The following is a 5,628-nucleotide window of genomic DNA, read 5'->3' on the forward strand; positions in this document are numbered from 1 at the left end:
ATTGATACACCTATCTTGGAAGACAGTATGGAGGTTCCTGAAAAAAGCTACATATAAACCAGTAATTCTACTACTACGTATTTACCTGAGGAAACAAAGACACTAATTGGAGGATACATGCATCCCTATGCTTTTTGCAGTATTAGTTACAAAAGCCAAGACACAGTAGCAAATTATGGGTCACTGATAGATGAATGGATAAGAATATAGATTCACACACAATGAATATTACACAGCTGTAAAAAAGAATGAGACCAACAACATGGACAGTCCTAAATGGTATAATGCTAAATGAAATAAGTCAGTCAGAGAAAGACAAATACCATATGATTTCACTCACATTTGGAATTTAAGAATTAAAGTAAATGAACGTATTGGCGGGGGAGAAAGAAAGAGAGGCAAACAGACTGTTAACTATATAGAACAACTATATAGAACAAAGTGATGGTTACCAAAAGGAAGATTGGTGGGGAGATGGGTGAAATAAGTGATGGAGATTAAGGACTGCACTTGTGATAAGCACTTGGTGACGTATGAAAGTGCTGAATCACCATATTGTACACCTGAACCTATAGAATACTGTATATTTATTCATAAATAAACAAATAAAAAATGAGAACCTACCATTTGTGACAACATATATGTATCTAGAGAATCTAATACTAAGTGGAATAAGGCAGAGAAAGGCAAATATGTGATTTGAATTTTATTGTATTGTCTGGATAGAGGTTTCATTTGCTCTCAAATGTTCCAGGGTGGAGAGCGTAGGAGAAAGTACAGGATGCAGAGGTCTGTTCAGTGTAATCTTCATCATTCTTAACTTCGCCATCAACAGAGAGAGCATACTTGTTTGCAGAACTGAACTTGAAGATGGGTTTTCTTCAGGTTTCTTTGGCTCAGGTGCAGATCAGAGTCTTGATCCTTTTCCCCATCTTTCTTATGTGAAAGATAAGTGTTTTTTTTTCCTCTGTCTGCTGGACCATGGCTGGAGTTCACACTTTGGTTTTTTGGGACACTCATCCCATCTTCTTTCTTTTCATATGCTCTTCTTGCTCGTCCTTTTTCGGGTGGTTGAGCTGGAATATTTCCCCTCCACCACTTGTAGAGTGGTGCTGCTGGTCTGTGCCTGAGCTCTGAGATCAAGCAGGAGAGTTACAATTTTATTTCACCCAAGCATTCTCCTTTGTTGGGGCGGGGGGGCTAGCATTACCTTCAGAGGCTGTTCATATTTGGGAGGCTTACAAGTTGGACAATGACAGTCTTTGTCCTTATTAGGTACTTCTTTTTCTAGAGTACCTTATTAGGTACTTCCTTTTCACTCTCTCCTTCATGCACATCTGCCAGATGTGGCAGAAGTCCCAGTCTGTGATGAGTCCGTTTCTGTGCTGGACCACTCCCATTTTTCAGTCTCTTCATTTTGCCAGCTTGGGTGTCTCTCCCTGGACTGTCATTCCAGCTTTGTTTTATTTAGCTAGCACTGCAGCTTCACGGGCTCCTTCTTCAGCCACTCTTCTACTTCTAGGTATCTCGTAGCTGTATCAACAGACTTTGCCCCTCCAAAGAAAAAGGCCACTCAATTGGACAGGGAAGCACTAGCAGAGGATTTAGATTCAGTTTGGGTCTTTGAGGGAGACCTCTATTGTCACATCTACAATCATTCTGAAAGTAATTATCTCTAGAGCTCCATGATCGATAGTCTTGTCTATCATACCTGTCTTCATAACAGTCTCGGCTTCCTCTGTAGTCGCCATCCCACTACCAAATGCTCTTCTGACACTGTCAATCCTGGAATCATAGCTTCTGTCATAATCTCTGCTGCTTCAGACATAGTAGTAATCCCCGCCTCCATATGAACTGTATCTCAGTGCGTGCCATCACAAAATCCATCCCAATACCCATCATGGTATTCGTGTGAACCATAACGATCTTCATACTTGTATCCAAAGCTATTGTCACCTCCTTGGTAGTTACTCATGGTTATCATAAGTTGACAGACACCTAGTTACAGCCATCCCTACTGTTTGATTATCTCGCCTGATAGCTATTAATTTCCACCTAAGGATTCAGCCAGCACATGTCGATTTTTTATACAAACTGGTATGTGTATGTCAAATAGTATAAAGGACTCTATGGTAATTTCAAACTACTTCTTGACTCTTCTGTTTTATGAACCATAGATTTATTGATTCTGAGAATTAAGTGTACATACAGAACCAGTTCCATTAGCAAAAAGTTAAACAGTATGCTCTTTTAGATTTGGCATGATTTCTCATTCTGATACTTTTTCAAACTTAAAATTTGTTTATTTCAAACAGACAAAAATATTTTATACTGATTAATTCATTAACTGTGATATCTATCAACTTGGATTTGGGAACTACAACCTATGGCCAAAGATGGCCATGCAAGCTGTTTTCTCATGGCCTTAGAATTAAGAATAGTTTTCACATTTTTCAATAACTGTAGAAACTCACAAGAATATTATTTCATGGCATGTGAAAATCATATGAGGTTCTAAATTTAGTGTTCATAAATAAACTTTTATTGGCACAATGCTCCAGCTCATTTACAACTTGTTTATACCTGTACTTCTGCTGTAATGGCAGAGTTGAGTAGCTGCAATAGAGAATAAATAGCTTCTAAAGATGAAAATATTTACCATCTGACCCATTACAGAAAAAATTTGCTGCCCTTTAGTATAAAAAAAGTTATTGTCAGGAGAATTTAAATACAGAATGAAATATGTCAGAATGAATTGGTAAGTAATATAAATCTAACAGCAATGAAAGTAAAAGTCTTGAGATTAAAGTAAACACACACACACATAGACACATTAAAAACCTAAACTTTGCATATTACAAATGGAAGTAGAATAGAACAAGAAGTTTGAAAATGTATTTGACAATATCTATGGTCAAAAAATATTCTTTCTGGGCATACTTCTGAAAGCATACTTTCTGAAAGCAGAGATATCCAGCTGGTAAGCAATCATTAGCACTTGCTGACTGACTTAAGAGATGAGAGACACCAAATTTATTACTAATCTGACAGTGAACTTTAATATCTAGTGTCTCAAGCCAAACATACTTTTGGGGTCCTCTGAAAAGGGTGACTATATATTGTTGAAAAACTTAAAAGTGCTATATCAGCTTCTGAAAAGCTTGCCTATTCTTTGATTTAGGACATATTTTAGTCCAAGGCGATAGCTAACATTAAATCTTCAGTACTTGTTATTGAAGAGAATTACCAGTGATGGATGAGGGACATGGCTAAAGATAATAGTTATCTTTTGTAATTTCCAGTTTGTATATGTCTAATGTTTTATTTTTAAAAAATCTGTTGGTATAGTACTTTATATATATGATTTACAAATACATAAGGCATCTATGTCTATGTATATTTGTGTTCTTAAAGCATTTATTGATAGTTGTATTATGTTAATAAGAAAGTCTGGACATTTTTTTGTTTTAGTATTTTTTTCATTGCTGTATAAGAAATCACAACAAACTGAGAAGCACAAAACAACACACTTATAATCTCATACTTTCTTTCCATTAGGAGTCTGAGATTTTTACGAGAGGTTTGTTTAAAGTCTTATAAGCTACAATTAGAATGTTAACTTGGGATATATTCTTATGAGTTTCAGGATTTTCTTCCAAATTTATGTGGTTGTTCATTTCCTTGAAGCTATAGAGATCATGATAGCTTATTATTTCAAGGACAGCAAGAAAGCATCTCTATGACTCAAAGAGAAGGAAGACCTAATCCTTTCACAAAAATGCCCAACTGATTTAATCAGGCCCATTGACGACTGCTTTCCTTTTTGATAACTTGAATGAACAGATTTTTAACCTTAGCTACATCTTCAAAATCCTTTCATCCTTGACATAATGTAATATAATCAAGAAAGTGATGTAATATACCAACTTTTGTCATATACCTAAGTCATGGTACAACAGAAAGAGATGGAATAATAAAATTCCATCATGGAATAATAAAATTCCATCATGGAATTTTATCTACTATAATTGTGCTCAAGAAAAGCATGGCTCCAAGGGTCCAAAGGAGCCACACTAAATCTCAGTTTTCCACATACAATCTCTTTGACTGCACAAGTAATTTACCTATCTCTGTTTTAACAATAAACACAAGATTAATCCAACACCTGCTTGTGTAAACTAGTATGAAACTATATAAGGTAATATTTATATGGGCTATTTGTTAAGTAACAACTGCTCAGTAAGTGTCATATGTGCATTGTCTTCCTTTTCATGTAATACAAAGATAATGTTGAATATATATATATTAAATATTGGATCTAGCATAAAGACAAGAGGAGAAAAATAACTTGTTATAATTGAAAATGCTTACTCTGGTAGTGATTAAGAAGCTAGTTCAATAAATTGTACTTTAACACAATGTGATGTACTGTGAAAGTTCCTACATTAAATATACACTATTTGAATTTATATCTGGACAACAATATTTGCTTAATAATTGTGTACTAATTAATGTGATTATCATCTTTTTAGACTAAAATCACTTGTTTAACCCAAGTATTGTTACCTACAAACTATTTGAACTTGGTAAATATTTGTTATACTGAGGCGGTCCTTACCTTCTCCTCAGCTGAAGATATATTCTATTAATAATAAACGAATAGAGAAATAAAAATGTAAGAACATTTCCCAAAGATCTTGATAAATTATGTGAGACAAGGGAACAATATCAAACCCAGGATCTATAGTTTCCATGTTGAAAAAAAACTTCTTATCCACCTTCTTGCTTCAAGTTAAAAGCCCATAGTAATCTCTTCCTCTACAAAGGGGAGAAGGGAAAAAACAAAACCAAAAACCCAACCAAGACCCTCACAATGTCCCCCCCTGCAAAAACAAAACAAAACAAAACAAAACAAAACAAAACAAAACAAACAAAGAAACAAACAAACAAAAAAACTAATTTCTCACATTCTTGGAAATAAAACCAAAGTTTCCCCTGATTGATGGCAGACTTCCTAATATGCAGAGAATACACACTCCTAAGTTCCCTTGTGTCTTTAAAACAATGGGCAGAAAGAAATTTTGTCTTCTCACTGTATCACCATCTTATTCTCCAGAATGGCTCTTGGCCTAGTGATGTGAAAAAGGCCTTCTTACTGAGAAGTCATCTTTAACATGTGGGCAGTGTCTGGAAAGACTAGGAGATGAAAAATCCTGGGAATGAGGGTGAAATTCCTGGAATTCTTAACAAAGCTAGTTAGAGTTCCTAAAGTGACAATTTCCAGAGTGAATAGGAGAGCTCAGTATCCTAAAATTTTATGGAAAAGACAAAAGAGAGTGAAGGAGGAAGGGAGGGAGTACGAATGACAACACACATGATGTCCTAATTGTCAAGTAATAACATGCCATGCTTACTGCTGCAACCAGATGTTGGTAAATTTCTCATAAAATAGGAATTTTTTAAAGGGTAGTTGGAACAAAGGGACTCTAGGGTTGGTAGATCATTTTTTGCTTCAGAATTTCTGTATATAATTTTCCTATTTTTGTCATTAAATAATTGGAGGAAAATAGAATAATAATTCAGAAGCTTCCAAACCTCCAGGTTTTTGACACTGTGGAAATACATATA

General features: G+C 35.1%; 1 pseudogene; it reads right to left on the bottom strand.

Moving 5' to 3' along the window:
- Positions 1–731: 731 nt before the first annotated feature.
- LOC125092618 (eukaryotic translation initiation factor 4B-like) lies at positions 732–2,043 on the bottom strand (annotated as a pseudogene).
- Positions 2,044–5,628: the final 3,585 nt, after the last annotated feature.

Source organism: Lutra lutra, chromosome Y (genome assembly GCF_902655055.1).
Source record: "Lutra lutra chromosome Y, mLutLut1.2, whole genome shotgun sequence".
NCBI classification, from domain to species: domain Eukaryota; kingdom Metazoa; phylum Chordata; class Mammalia; order Carnivora; family Mustelidae; genus Lutra; species Lutra lutra.